This window comes from Geospiza fortis, unplaced genomic scaffold (assembly GCF_000277835.1).
Source record: "Geospiza fortis unplaced genomic scaffold, GeoFor_1.0 scaffold450, whole genome shotgun sequence".
Classification (NCBI taxonomy): domain Eukaryota; kingdom Metazoa; phylum Chordata; class Aves; order Passeriformes; family Thraupidae; genus Geospiza; species Geospiza fortis.
In genome coordinates, this window is record NW_005054416.1 from 1,630,990 (window position 1) to 1,646,411 (window position 15,422).

Below are 15,422 nucleotides of genomic sequence, written 5' to 3' on the forward strand. Positions count from 1 at the left end.
ATTAAGGGAGGAGATTCATCTCTTAAAAATCTCATTTGATATTTAAGGCTTTTCCAGCCTTTTTAAGCTAATGATGACAACATTCACTGCTATCTCTTCCCATCCTATGTTGTGCTTCCTACTCATATCCTGCCTGGGTATTTTTGGCTATTTGTAACAATTCATTTGAGCTAAACTTGGCACATGGAAAATCGGCTCTGAGTGTCACTGCAGGAATAACATCCAGTTTAACCTGCTCAGTCGTGGCTCTTGGAGATGTGGTGGGGCTCAGGTCAGCTTTTGGTCTGAAAACATCACTTGAGCTTTTTTAGTAGTAGTCTAATGCAGTTTTTTCCTTCTGTAGTTGATAGTTTCATATATATTATCATGGTAGACAAAATTTTAAATGGAGAAATGGTGATTTATCCCTTCCCATTCACCTGTGAAAGGCAGAAATGGGAATTCATGCAACGGGACTTCTGTTGTCCATCACTGATTTGTTTTACATGCAAAATGCTGAGATTTTTGGATTTTCACAGAGTCCCTATAGGAACCATAACATTCATTGATGGTACAAAACACGTTCTGCTTCAAAATACTCAGACCCACCTGAAGGATGCCCTGCTCTGTTTCTGGGGTCAGAAGACAAGACGTACAGTCACAGGAAATTACTGGGTTGATTTCCAGTGTTTGGGCTTTCAGTGAAGCTGTGGATGAGACCACAGAAGGGTTTTTCAGCCTGAACATCCAGTTACCCAGTAACCAAAACAGTCCCAGGAGAGCTCATTCCAAAACCAAAATAAACCCCATTCCCTTTGCCCTTTGTTCTGTATAGAATAGAAGGATGTGTGAGGCTGAGTTTATCAAAATAATTCAAATGGCAGTTTCTAATCTTGCGGTGCAGAATTGTTTTAACAATCTTGCCACAAAAAAAAATTTAATCTCTTGCAAGGGCAAGGAGGAAAAAGCACAATTGGTCCATGCAGAGGCTGGGATGGGAGTTTGAGCTGGCCTAGAAGGAACCAGACTGACTCCAGGGCTGGGAAGGGGAGAGAAGAGTTTCCTGCAGTGCCTTAGAGAGGAGAGGCTTCCCTGGCCACTACTATGTGCCCACAGGGTCTTTGGCATGGAGATTTCCAGTTCCAAAGGCTAAAGCTGTGCAGGGCACATGAAGGACAGGGTTTCTGCTCTGGGAACCTCAACACTGGCAGGTTTGCCCAGGGAGGTTGTGCCATCTCATTCTTGGAGATTTTCAAGAACAGCAGGAGTGAACTGTGCAGCCTGTTCTGATTTCAGAGCTGACCTTGGTTGAGGTTGGACTGGAGGTCTCCTGAGATGCCTTCTGGCCTGGACAACCCTGTAATCCTCAGAGGAGGGGGTGAAAGATGCAAGAAATCCCTTTTATGCCAGGTGGGCAAGGTGTGTGTGGAAGGATCAGGGCAGCTGGCATGCAGTGGGGCCAACACAGGCCACGTGGATGCTCCTGCAGCCAAAGAGGAGCACCGTGGTGCTTACCATGACCTGGGGTTTAAAACCACTGAACTCTCCTTGCTGGCCTGTCACTGAGGTCTGATCCTTAAATGAGCCACAGGTTTATGCATCTCCTCTGGAGCAGAGAAAGGTTGGCAGAAGCAGAGTTGTGCCTAAACATGCACACTGGAGAACCTGGTATATTCTGGGAAGGTTGTTCTGAAGGGAGGGGCAGGTGTCCCTGAGAGCACAGGAATACCTGTGGTTTGGGAAGGACAAAGGGCTGTTCCTGGTGCTCCCCAGCCAGGGGCTCCTGAATCCTGTCCTGGGGGCCTACAGCTGAGCTCATGGATGCTCAGGGATGGCATGAGCTACCCAAGTGCTCCTTTAGCTTGAGTTGTCAGGAGGATTCCAAGAGAAGGAGCTATGTGTCCATCACCCATGTGGCACTGGAGCAGAGCATGGCTTCTGTGAGCAGCATCCTGGCAGCCACAGGCATCTGGCAAGGGCAGATCATGTTGGAAGCAGCTCTGGGAAAATACCAGGGACTGCTGAGGATGGTGGCAGCCCAGATCTCCCCCATAACCTTCTCCTGCTCCACATCATCCTTCTCACCTCTGACTGTTTTCTCACCAGCTGTTGGCAGGCAGGGAGAAGGGATCAGGGAGCAGGAGTGTCTCCAGGCTTGTGCCAGGTGTGGAGCAGATGTTCTGGGACCTGTCTGCTCTAGTTTGCACGTGGCTGTGGCAGGGCTTTGGCTGCTTGGCTGGTTTCAGGGCTCCCTTCCTGGGCTCTGACTAAACCTGTACAACATTTCCTTCCACTGAGCAGTCACTGAGGCCAGAGCTCCTCTCCTCCACTCTATCCTCCCCTTGGCTCAGAGGAGCCAGGAGCAGCTGCCTGAACATGGGGTGGTCTATTGCCTCTCCCATCACCTGCCCTCAGTTCTGCTTGGTGGCAGGTTGGAGGCACATACACTGCAGCACCTGGAGGAGAAGCCAGGAACAGGATGGAAACACAGGAAACCTCTCTGCATTTCCCACCCTCAGCAGTGTGAGCGACGAGCTCCTGGTACTCTTTTCCATCCCTGAATTTCTCCAACTGCATTTGCCCAAGCTCTGTAAACTCTGGACATCCTGAATGGCCTGTGGCAGGATGCTCCATGCTTGGCTCTGCACAGTGTTCTCAGCCACCTCCTTTTGTTCCTGCTGCACTCACCAGCTGCTGGTTTCATGGGATGCCCCCCAGCTCTGTCAGCGGGAAGCAGCTGGTGCCTCATTCCCTGTCTCCATGCCACAGGCTGTATCACAGATCTCAAGGAGAGCAGCATCTCAGTGTCCCTCTCCCAAGCTGAAGAGCACTGGAAGTTTCAGGGCTGAAGTCACAGATACAAGGGCTGCTCCTGGTTTGTTTTTAAGCTCAGAGCAGACACAGCAGCAGCAAAAGGTGCTTCCTTGTCAAGACATTGCTCGGGCAGCCGATGGCCCAACCACACCTTGGGTGTTACCTGCTCGTTCTGGCAGAAACCAGCAATGAGCACAGCTCTGGTACATTTGCTCTCAATTTATCCTGTTGAACCTGCTCCTGCCTCGCTCCATGCAGCAGCTTCTCTGACAGAGGCACAGCTTTTCTGGCTTTTTTAAAGCTTCTGAAACTTTATCAACCTATTTTCCAAGCAGTAGCAACTCACAGCAAACCTGACAGTTCTTGAAGTTATCCCTGAGAGTCTTTCATGCTACTTTTACACTCCTGCCCTGCACCTTCTGTTGCAAAACAAACAAGGGGGAAAAATCCAACCCAATATTTTCCTTGTGTTTTGACTCAGGTTTGAATGCCAGGTTGGAGTGTGCATGTACCTGGATGCTGGACTAGAGCCTTCCTTCACCAGTTGGGTTCCCTACTGTGGAAACTCTGCAGGGCAGCTGGAGATTCCTAAGTTACTCTCTTTAGGAATCATGGAAACATAGAATAAATAGATAGAATCACAGAATCAGCCCTTTGACTTCAGTGGGTCAGTGTCATTTCCATGGCTCAGCTGTACCACTCCCCTCCCACAGTTTGGCAGGGTTTCTGTTCTCCTGAACTGAAAAAGAAGTGAATCAGGAATGTACCTGCCTGCATGACCATCAGGAGATCAGGCAGAGATGCTGGTGTGCAGGTACCTGGTGGTGCAAGACTCCTTCCCCCACCAGCCTGAGGGCGTGGACTCTCCTCTCATGGGGAAGTGGATCATGCCTGTTAAAGTCCACGTAACTCCAACCAGAGGATTTCTTTGGGTGCAGTCTGGGGTACCCTCTCCATCTCAGAAATCCTGCCTGTGTCACATATCAGGGAATAGTGTGCAAAACCCTTTTGTGGTCTGTACCTGGACTGAGGAGCCACCCCTACTACCTAACCTTACCTCCATGCCTGCACAGGCTGCCTGGGTACATGTTATTGCTCTTCCTTTTTCAAGGACTTTTGAAAGTCCCATATCTCAGCCCAGAAGCCATGCTGAGAGCAGCAGGTACCAAAAACAGGACAAACTGCCTGGTTGTGTGAAAGTCAGAGTTACTGCTTAACCTGCGGGAATGGCCATAGACAAGGCCATTTGCTTCTGCCCCAGAGGAAGACATTAATATCTTCCCAGAGAAAAGAGGTTTTAATTAGCGCTCCCTTCTGCAAAGAGCCCAGCTCTCCTCCTCTGTCTCCTCAGCTGAACACAGCTATAATTAAGAGGCAGCAGTGTCAGGAATGAGAGTAGGCTCCAGCCTGTGATTTATTAAGGGATATCGTGGGTGCAAATTACCTTTCTCTCTTCTCCTCTCCCTGGTGTTTTTATGAAATGAATTTGCTGATAAAAGGATTGTCTCAGGCTCAGGCAAATGGACACCTCTGTGTTTATCTCAGCACAGACAGTGAAGTCACTGCTTTGCCTCCATAGAGTCGCCACTGAAAGCCTCAAACCTGATTTATCATGTCATAAATTGAATGGTTTGGGTTGGAAAAAAGTTCCATTTCCCTTTATGAGAAATGGACCATACCCTGTCCCTCCCTTCCACTAGGCCAGCTTGCTCCAAGCCCTGTCCAGCCTGGCCTTGAGCACTTCGAAGGATAGGGCAACCACAGCTTCTCTGGGCAACCTGTGCCAGGGCCTAAGCACTCTCACAGGGAAAAAATTCTTCCCAAAATTTAATATAAAGCCACCCTCCTTCAGCTTAAGGCCATTCCACCTTGTCCTGTCACTCCATGCCCTTGTGAAAAGGGCACAGAGGAGTTTGGAGTACTTGGAAGAGTTTGTATCCACAAGTCACAATTCTGGCTGGCAGCAGTGGTGGGACAAGGACTGACCCAAGAGAGTCCTGATGGTGGCAATGAGGCATGAGTGACAGACTAGGACAAGCCACTGGCATGTCCAGAGCAGTGAGGTGGGTCAGGTTTGGGATTCACCTTGTATTTGCTGGTGAGGGAATCTGGAGCAACCCTCAGCTCTAGTTCCAGCAGCCAACACTTGTAAGGCATTAAGAGATTCTCAGCTCCCAGATGATTCCCACTTCTGTCCATCCTGAGCGACAGGGAAGTTAGGTGTAAACAGTCTGGGGGAGGGTGGTGTTGACTCAGCCTGATCCCAATCACATCCCACCAGCAGCACTACTTCACTTTCTGAATCAGCTGTTGTGCCTGAACTTTGGTTTATTGCCATTTGGATGGGCTGCACTTTACCTTTGTAGGATATAGATCTGGACAAGTTGAGACTGATAAGACAGAGGAAGGGAAAAAAGAAAAAAGGAAGCAGGAAGGACTAAACTTAAATTCAAATCATGAAAGCTTTTGGGGCTCAGTGCCCAAACCAGAAACCAAAAATAAATAACCAAAAAGAATAACCAGAAAATTCTTTCTGTCCCACTCCAAGGCAGTGCCGAAAGACCTCAGACCACAAATGTGGAGTGTTCCTGTTCCACCAGCCATGGAAAGTTCTGCCTTCACCTGGGGCAAGGCTAGGTTGGAGGCCCATGAGCCATGAGGGCTCATTTGTGCCACACCTGCCCATCATGACAGCCAAGGCTGTTGCAAAATCCCATCCCGTCACCCTGAGGGTGCTCAGCTCCTCCATTACAGAGGTGAATAGGTGGGCTAATGCCTCAACAGGTGAAACCCCAAGTGTGGACTGAATGTGGGAATGTGACCCTGGCACCGGAGATGAGGATTTCTCACATGTGAGATGTGTTTGCCCATCTCAGCAGGACAAGGAGAACCTTTGTGGGAGATGCTGGTGAGAGGAGTTGATTTGGACCCTCCTCTGAAGGCAGGGATGCATGTAAGGGCACAGAGCATCCCAGGAAGGGTCGAGCTCTGTGCCAGACGGGCTGGAGCAGCCCAGCCTCTGCCACCAGCCTCTTTCCTTGTGAGGGTCCATGCATGCCACTGTGCCTGCAGGAACAGGCACCTCCAGGCCTCACTTGGTGCTTCCAACCAAATCAGGGCCCCAGCAGCTTGTCTGGGCACTTCAGTCCCTGTCCCAGGGCAGCTGAACAGGCAGAGCCTGTGACTCCCCACTTCTTCCCGGGGGTTGGAAGCTTTTGTTCTGTTCCTCGGCAGATCCTCAGTGGCACTGAGCACGTTGCAGAAACGCCCTTGGGAGCACTTGGGGAATGGGAACAAGGGCTGGGCTCTCCTGGGGAATTGCAGTTCAGGTGAATGGGAAACATCTCCAAACCGGTCCAGCTCAGCTACACACCCTTCCCTCCCTTCTTAATTGCAATTCTTCCTAATTTATCTGGATTACCAGGAAGTAAAATGCCAGGACTTTTTTGGTTACCCCCCTGGCATTGTGCATTTCAATTTTGGAGGCAGTACTGTCGCCAGCCCAGGAGAAAGGAAAACTCTCACTGCCTTGGGAAAAGACAAACCCTCACCTATGTGCAGCAGCAGCCATGTCCATGTGGGAGCAGCTCTCCCTGGATCCCCTTCCTTTCTCTCTTAACACCTAAATATTTTAGGGATGGGTAACAGTGTATTTTTCACTGACCCTGACATATTAAACCCACTGCAAGCAGACAGATATGCTGTTCACAGCCTCCCCACTCCATGAAAATCCTTCTGCTCTGCTGCATTCCTAACTATGGTCTTGTGGGCAGATGGAGATCCAGAGCTAAAATGTGCTCTCAGGCCTCCTGGACCTCCCTGGATCTCATCTCCTGCATCTCTCAGGTGTGGTACAGTGCCTGGCACCATTTCTGATGGTGCAAGGACTCTCCTACAATGCAGTCAGATGAGCAGGGAGGGTTTCCTTCCTTTCCACCCTTCCCCTCCCTTGCAGTGGGAAACATGAACACTTCCTGGGCAGGCAGATGGGTATGTTTCTGGGCACCTGTGGTGCCTTGGCTAAACACGTGGTTCAGGAATCCTTGCTGGCTGAGCCAAGTGCTGTTGGATCTGCTGCCACTCCATGGGAGCTGCCATGCCAGGCAGACACCGAGCTGCTGGTAAAGCTCTAGCAGAGTGCAGGAGGTCATCCCTGTCACTCCAGCAAGTTATAGCAGTGGAGTTTTACTTGGCACTTCTGCTTGGGGGTCACTAGGCTAGGCTGGAGAATTTTCCAAGGGTGATTGTTTTATTGCCAATGACACCAAACTCGCAGGCTAAAGGCCGTGCATTCCTGTCCACCCTGGAGGGAAGGGCAGCGCTGCTGACTGCACTTGTGGAAAGGAGTCATGGGCCCTGATCAGCCCTGTTCAAGGACTAAAACACTGAGTCTTCTTCAAAACCACAAACCTGCCCTGGCCCAGCACTTCAGAGAGACCATGGCATGGAAGGGAGAAAGCCAAGAGTATGACAGAAAGTGCTCCAAAGCAGCAGTCCCGGATCCAGCCCTGTGGGAATAATACTCCAAGAGTCCCCCACGCACTCAGGACTTATTTCATATGGATGTTTCTCAAGCCCACACAAGCCAACGCATTTGTTCTCCCTGTTTCACTCCTTTCTTTTTTGCCACAAGGACTGAAACCTCCCGAGTCCTACAGTGCATTAGTGTCTCTTCTGAATCTTTCTTTTCCAGAATGATCCTGTGACCCTATGAAGAGCATTTTGTTTTCCAGCACATTCCAAGCCATCTCATCCAAGGGCAGATGCCAACAAACCTCTGGCAGGTTTGGCCCTGCAACCATGCCCCAGCAGGGTCTCCTCTCAGGATCCACAGCCTGGCTGAGTGACCAGAGCAGAGCAAGCAGGACAGGGTTCCTCCTGTGCAACCCTTCCCTGTCTCTTCATGCCCTTGGATGAATTCAGGCAGGCAGCCATGACAATTTGTCACAGCATGACAAAATGGTGGCTGCTGTGACATCGCCAAAGACAGCACCTGCTCTGCAGTGTCCTTCACAGAATCATCATGGTTGGAAGAGATCTTTGAGACCATCTAGTCCTACCCTTGACCCATCACACCATCCATGGGAGTTGGGCAGATGGAGACCCAGGAGCAACAACCTGCAGGGCTATTTCAGGCTCGAGGCTGGGCTTTGTCACTCTGACTGATGGGGAGTGGTTTGCAGTCAGCAAAGGCGGGCATTGAAGGCACATTCTGTCTGCCCCTGCGGTACCTGTCCTGTGGCTCAGAAGACATTTTCTGCTGGTGCTGAGCAGGATCCTGGCTGCCCTCCTCTCTCATGGTGTCTGTGCCCACCCTGCCATGGGGGGTGATGGCAGAGGGGCAGAAAGCCAAGGACTCAAAGCTTGTCTTGGCAAACTGCTCCATGGCCCCGCGCAAGCAGTGTGCGCACGTCACAGCCATTCTCCAGCGTCACTCGCAGCTGCTCCCTTCCCGGGACTTCACCAACGGCCAGTTCAACAATGCTGGTGCCGACTTTTCCTTGGGTGCCCAAAAACATCCCCTGTTCCTCTAAGCTCTATGATTACATGACAAAGCCACCCTGCCCTGATGAGTACAGCAGAGTAGATCCTGCACTAGACCAGGTGGAGAGCTAAGGCACAGTTGGGAGAACACGAGCTCCTTCCCAAGGCTTCAGCTGTGGAAACCAGCAGCAGGAACAATGCAGGCCTGACCACAGTGGATCTGACCTGTAGTGTTGTCCCAAACACCAGCTCAAGCCTTGGTTTTAAACATGGCCAACCAACGACCTTGCGTCTCACAGACACCTTCCCACAGTGGATCCCAAGTCCCTCTTCCCAGCCCTGTTTTAAAGGGTTCCTTGTTTCAGCACTGCTGCCTGCCCTTTCTGTCTGTGAAGGACTAATTTTCCTTCTTAATCAACTGAAAACTCACAGAGCAAAACAGAGCCAGGAATGCGTTGCTGCCTGTGGCATCTGTGAGCAAAACCGTGCGTGGATCCCTGCTGTATCAGCTGGGGGCTGAGCCTCTGTCTGTCACTTCTTTACTCAGCAAAAGGCCTTTTTTTGGGACACATGCCAGCCAAGTTCTGGCACTCCTGGATGAGCAACTACCAATGGATCTGATCCCTGCTTTTGGAGCAGCCCAGCAACACAAGTGTTAACTCCCCGTTGCCCTAATTACAGCAGGGCAATCACCGGATTTTACTACTGTGCTGTGTCACAGTTATTTCCAGTATTTGAAAATAATGTCAGTCACATCATTTGTCCCTGAGCCTTGTCCTCAGTGGAGTTTGCACCAGCATTTTCCAGGAAAATAAGAGAAAGGGGATGGGAGTGCTGTGACTCGTTAATGTAGATGAAATCTCATCAGGAGGCAGAGCTGTCAGGCGAGGGAACAGGGCAACTCCGAGCTTCCCTCAGTGCTGAAATCGGGTGGCAAATCCTGCCAGGATGAGAGATAGGGAGAACTGACCCACCAAGACCAGCAACTCTTTGAAGGGCCCAGCGGGGAACGGCCCGAAATTCTACACACTTCCCCAAAAGAGGAAACCCCGAGGTTTGCAAACAAACAGCTGCTCAAAACTACGTCTCCAGACTTCATTAGGAACAGAAAAAAATGCCTCGTTCTGTGCCAAATGGACATTTCGCTGCCAAGAAAGTGCCACCTACTGGATCTCACCCGGTGGGGAATCACCAGGACGGGGTAAAAAAACTCAGAAAACACAACGCTGGGAAAAGTACGTTTTTTCATATTTTTAAACTAAAACAACAGAAAACTACACTGATAGTTCTCCCAGCCACAACCCCTCTCCAGCCATTCTCCCTCCACAGCAGAATCAGACAGACTTTTGAAGTGGATAAAAGCTGGGGAGGGGGATGAAGTTTTAGGATTTGCAAAGAGAAACTCACCGGTGCTGAGAACCCGCTCTCGTCTCCCGCAGTTCGCTCAGCTCCCGTGAGTTCTCTCCCAGTTTCCGGTGCCTTCCTAGTTAAATCCTGCTGCCATTCTCCAGCAGTCAAGCTCCGTGTCCTGCCTGCACAGGCTGTGAGCCCGATGCCCCGAAGGCTGAAGGAGAGTGGGAGGCAGAGCCCACCCGGCACCCCGGCCCGGGGGTCCCCGTGCCGTGGCTCCCCGCTGCCCTTCCCTCCCGGTGCCGCTCGTCGCGGGTGTCTGAGAGCAGGTGACAGAGGTTCCTTGGCAGAGGAGAGAGGAGGGGAGGGATGTGGAGGCAGCGAGAGGTGGAGCTGGGACCCGGAGCAACAGGTTACTGTATAACCAGGAGCCGGCCACTCCCCAGGCAAGGCGACCAAGAGCCCAAGAGAAGGGACGTGTTAAACTTCGGGTTTCTTGCTCCCGAGAACATTTTGTACCCAATGGGAAGGTTGAAGGTGGCGAGGGGAGGTGAAGGAGTGCTTGGAGCTCTGTTTTCCATCGCCGGTGAGGGAGGGGACGTGCTGCCCGACCGCCTCATGGGGGGAACAAGGCACCTTTTGTGCAGCCCGGGGCTCTCCTCAGCGCTGGCTCGCGGCTTGTTTTCCTCCAGCATCGCCCCTGCCTGCTCTCTGTCCCGACGTCTGCGGCAAGGAAAGGTGTTGGGAGACGGAGGGAAAAGGCAAAGCGTTCTTTCACATTCCCCAAAGCAGTCAGGGGTGAGGAGCAGAGTCCCCTTCGGGGTACCCCCTCTGTGGCAGTGCGCTCCTTGGGGTTATGTGGCCAAAAAACCCCTCGTTTTACCCCAGCTCTTCCATGAAAGACAGTAGGTTTAGATGGGATATTGGGAACAAATTCTTCCCTGTGGGGATGCTGAAGGCTCTGGCACAGAGAAGCTGTGGCTGCCCTATCCCTGGAATTGTTCAAAGCCAGGGCTTGCAACAACCTGGGATAGAGGAAGGTGTGCTTATCGGGGAAGTTACCAGCTGGGTCATACCGATGTATCCATGGCAGGGTGGGATCATTCTGGTTAGCCATTCCTCTTGCAAAACTGAGGCTTTTGAGAGTGTTTTTATGGAAGTGCAGGTGTCTGCAGGCTTCCCCACCATGCCCACGCTGTGTGTTGAACCCCTGCTATATCCGTGTGAAGTAAGACCCCGTGTTGCTGGACCTGGGAGGAAATAGCTGTAACTGCGACACTATGGAAAGAAACAAGGAAAAGCTTCCCCCTCAGGACAGCGGTCTGGGAGAAGCCCAAACTCCTTAGCTTGACATTTGCTGAGTTCCCCGCTGCTGTGGGTTTCTTTGAGGGGCTTCTGCCCAGCGCAGGGCCTGGCCCGGGTCCAGGCTCCGCAGGCACGGAGGAGCCGCCCCGGGTGAGTTCCTGTGGGAGGAATGCGGCCGGGTGAGCCGGGCGGGCAAGGGGAGAGCAGCTCCCTCCCTGACAGTCGGCATTTCTGCAGCTCGGCTTTGACAGGACCACGACCTCTCCTGCTGGGGGAGAACACGAACCGATACTCGGTGTGACACTCCCACCCAGTGCCCCGTCATCCTCATCAGGATCCCCGGGGGTAGATTGGGAAAGCACGGCCAGCCCTAGGAAAGGCAGGATTTAGGGAATGCCTGCCGTACCAGGCAGGAGAAGGGATATCAGTCCAACACAACAGAAATGCAGTGGGAATGTCAGCTGTGCTGGAGCCTTGTGAGCCTCAGTAGCCAGAAGGTTTTGTGCAGGAGATCCTTGCTCCCTGAACTGCATCACTGGGGTATTTCAGCAGGACTGCTGGGCTGGGCTGACTTTCCTGGGATGCCAACAGGGAGTAGACAGGATGGTGTTTTAAGGCACTGCTTCCTATCCAGCTTCACATTCACAATGAGGACAGGGCTACTGTGAGCTGCTGTGCCCCACAGCAAATCTCTTAACTGCTCTGCAGAGGCAGCAACTTTTCCTCTGGGCAGGGAAGAAAACCACAGCAGAGCTTATTACACCTTCCCAGCTGTCCCACCTGACAGCTGGTGCCGGTGAGGGTGGGCCAGAGGCAACTGCAGAATCATGGAATGGTTTGGCAGGAGGGAATCACCCTGTGGTATGGTGGTGGTTCCTGGCATGGTTCCCAGGTGTGGAATCGACTGAGTGCATGTCCTTGGTCTCCCTCCTTCACTGGAGTGCCAGGCCACTCCAGAGGGACATCATAAAGTCATGGACCCATAACACCCCATCTCCCAGTATCTCCAATTTGGAAATCCCGGGAGGCTGACTTGCCTCTCAGGATCAGCCTTTTAATCAGGTTGGCGGCAGACACCCCTGTGATGGCTCGAGAACAAAGACTTGTCGAGTAAACACCACCCAAACCCAGCTCCTCAAAATATGCGTTCCTCTAAATTTTTAATGCTGTTTGCATCCAACTTGCTTGTCCTGTTTCAGAAGGGCTGGGCCTCGTCATTAAAAGCTCCAGTGATTGTATGTCTGGCAAATGTCATCAATGGCTTCACTATGTGTGCCCTGCTTCTCCAAGCAGTGGGAACAGTTTGGAAAGGAGCTCCTGGTTAGGGAAACTCTCTGAGGCTGATTCACTTTGGGTCTTTCTACCACCTCAGCATTGAGAGATGCCACCATGAAATCAGGGAGACCAACACAATGACAATTCCCATTGAAAACTTGGAATTACTTGGGAGGAAGGAGTTGTCTGAAGCTTCCATGCTTCATTCTTCATCATAGAACACAGGACTGTCAACAGCAGCAGTACCCCTCAAAAGAGTTCATGGACAATTTTATCTGGAATTGGAAAACTGAAACCAGAGCTGTCCTGCCCTTGTGAGAATGCAAGTCCAGGTTGGTGCCAGTTGAGCCCAGCAGGCACTGACAGCCAGCCAGGGCTCTGAGCAGTTGCAACCATCAGGCCCTGCCCTGAAATGAGCAAAAAAATTAATGTTTGTTATCCTATGTGCATATTTACCCCATGCCTCACTATCACCAAGTACGGGCACTCTCTGCTGATCCTTGTTTTTCACCTGGGTGATGGGCAGGGACCAAAGGGTTCACCATGTTTTATAATTCATATTTTGTGTTTATTTTGTTTGTGGTGATCACTCAAGAAGGTGAAGCACAGGAGCTGTGACTCAACATTAACCTGTATGACCCTGTTTGCTGTATCACCTGCATTCAGGTAAAAATTCCGCTTTGCAATATTCCTTTTAGAACCTGTCAGTTGTTCTGTGGGCAGACCTTCGTGTAAGGCAGGTGCAAACACCAGGAAAAGTTTGTGCTTTTTTTTGTGCCCATCCAGGAAGAGTTTTGCTTGTGTGCTTTGATCGTTAATGGGGCAGGGACAGCTCGGTATGTTGGTCACTCCTTGGAACAAGCATGTGATGGCACATTCCATCATGCCAAGCAAATCTGGGAGGACAAATAGGTGGGGGCTCCATTCAGGCAGATTAAGCACAGAAACATTTGGTTGTTCCATTTCCTGGGTGCTCCTTAGCCCCAGTTTTGCTGCTGTGATGTTTCTGTGGGAGCAGCAAAGGGCTGGCTGTGCCCCGGCTTAGCAGGACCTGTCCAAGGGGATTTGTGCCAGTGAGTACTCTGACTGTGACTGTCAGGTGGTGTAATGTGGACAGAACTTGCTGTTACCTGGCCTGGGAGTAGAAAGGTTAGGGTTGGATGGGACTTTAAATCTCATCTCCTCCTATCCTCCTGCCAAGGGCAGGGACACCTTCCACTAGACCATATTGCTGCAAGTCCCATTCAACCTGGCCTTGGACACTTCCAGGGATCCAGGGGCAGCCACAGTTTCTCTGGGCAACCTGTGCCAGGGCCTCAGCACCCTCTGAGTCACAAATTTCTTGCTAGTATCTCATCAAAACCAATCCTCTTTTGGCTTGACACCACTCCCCCTTGTTCTGTCACTACATGTCCTTGTGAAGGTCCCTCTCTTTCTTGTAAGCCCCCTCTAGATACCGGAATCCTTAAGGTTGGAAAAGCCCTCTGTGATGATCAAGTCCAACCACTGAATGAGTGAGGGATGAAACTGGGCCCTTCCGCAGAACTTCTGTGTCTTTCATCCTTTCCGCCCCTACCAGAAAGCAAAGAGCAGCGTGGCTGAAGTTCCACAGGCCTGCACCCCACAATTTTCAGCCCCTGGTGATTGCAAATTAGCTCAGACCTTCCCAGGGCAGGAGAAGGGGCTACATACAGCAGCAGGATCAGGATCAGAAGAGGCTTCCACACACATCCAGGCTTGCCCAAGTCTTCCTTTGGATGACTTAGCTGGAGCCCAGGACCTGAACAAGATGCTCTGCATTTCAAACACTCCTTTGATCTAAACCATTATTTATTTGAATGAATAAATAAATACAAAAATAGGAAATTCTGAATAGAAAATAGGCTTCTTCAAAAGCCCAGGAACTCCCAAAGCTTTCCATTAACACATATTTTTGAGACAGTAAAAAACTGCACTCGAACCAGTCAGAAGTTAAGACAGACTTGAATATAGTAATTTTTGCAAAATAGAAGAAATAAGCACATTTAACACTGAATAGAAATAAAACTGCCAACATTCTGTTGGACTTTTAAACAGGACAGAAGGGAGAATGAATGGTGAATGGTTTTGTTCATTTTAAATCCATCCTAACCAAACATCCCATCACGTAGTAAGAACTGGCTGCCAAACCTTGTGGCTTGGCTCTCCAGGTATGCACAAAACCCAGTTCCACTCTCCCCCGCTGAGATACATCAGGTTCTGCCCTACTAAAGTCAGGGAAATTACCACTGAGGTCTGGAAACACAAATGAGAGCAGCAGAGCAGCTGTGCCCTCAAACATGGATGTGTGCGTGGCAAGGCAAAAGTGAGCCCTGGCCTGATTCATTTCTGTGTCACTTGGGCTGCATGTTGCTCCTGTGCCATGAAAACTGCCACCATCCAGCAGCACTGCCTCCGGTCCTGTGTTGGGAATGGATATTTAGTACTGACCCCTGGTCACCAGTGGCAACTCGGGCTGGTTTGACAGTGCCAAGTCGCTCCTGCAATCTGCCATAAAGAACCAGGGCAGGTGAGTTTTCTTTGGAGGGGAAAAGGGCCTTTGTTTGTGTCTGGGGTCCTGTGGCCAGGAGTGGCCAGCTGGCTCCTGAAAGTCGGTGATTTTCAGGATGGTTCCCAGACCCAAGCTGGCACCAGTGGCAACTCGGGCTGCTTTCACAGTACCAAGGGACTCCTGCAATCTGCCATAAAGAACCAGGGCAGGTGAGTTTTCTTTGGAGGGGAAAAGGGCCTTTGTTTGTGTCAGGGGTCCCGTGGCCGGGAGTGGCCGGCTGGCTCCTGAAATGTGGTGATTTTCAGGATGGTTCCCAGACCCAAGCTGGCACCAGTGGCAACCCGGGCTGCTTTGAAAGTGCCAAGGGACTCCTGCAATCTGCCATAAAGAACCAGGGCAGGTGAGTTTTCTTTGGAGGGAAAAGGGCCGATGTTGGTGTCTGGGTCCTGTGGCCGGGAGTGGCCGGCTGGCTCCTGAAATGTGGTGATTTTCAGGATGGTTCCCAGACCCAAGCTGGCACCAGTGGTAACTCGGGCTGGTTTGACAGTTCCAAGGGACTCCTGCAATCTGCCATAAAGAACCAGGGCAGGTGAGTTTTCTTTGGAGGGAAAAGGGCCAATGTTGGTGTATGGGGTCCCGTGGCCAGGAGTGGCCGGCTGCCTCCTGAAATTCAGTGATTTTCAAG

General features: G+C 51.3%; 1 protein-coding gene across 1 annotated transcript in view; it reads right to left on the reverse strand.

Moving 5' to 3' along the window:
* Positions 1 to 10,056, reverse strand: part of EPS8L2 (EPS8 like 2) — a 64,096-nt gene extending 54,040 nt beyond the window's left edge. The window contains exon 1 of the mRNA XM_031061498.1: positions 9,685 to 10,056. The gene's annotated coding sequence lies outside the window, so the exon portion shown is untranslated. The remainder of the gene's footprint in view (positions 1 to 9,684) is intronic.
* Positions 10,057 to 15,422: the final 5,366 nt, after the last annotated feature.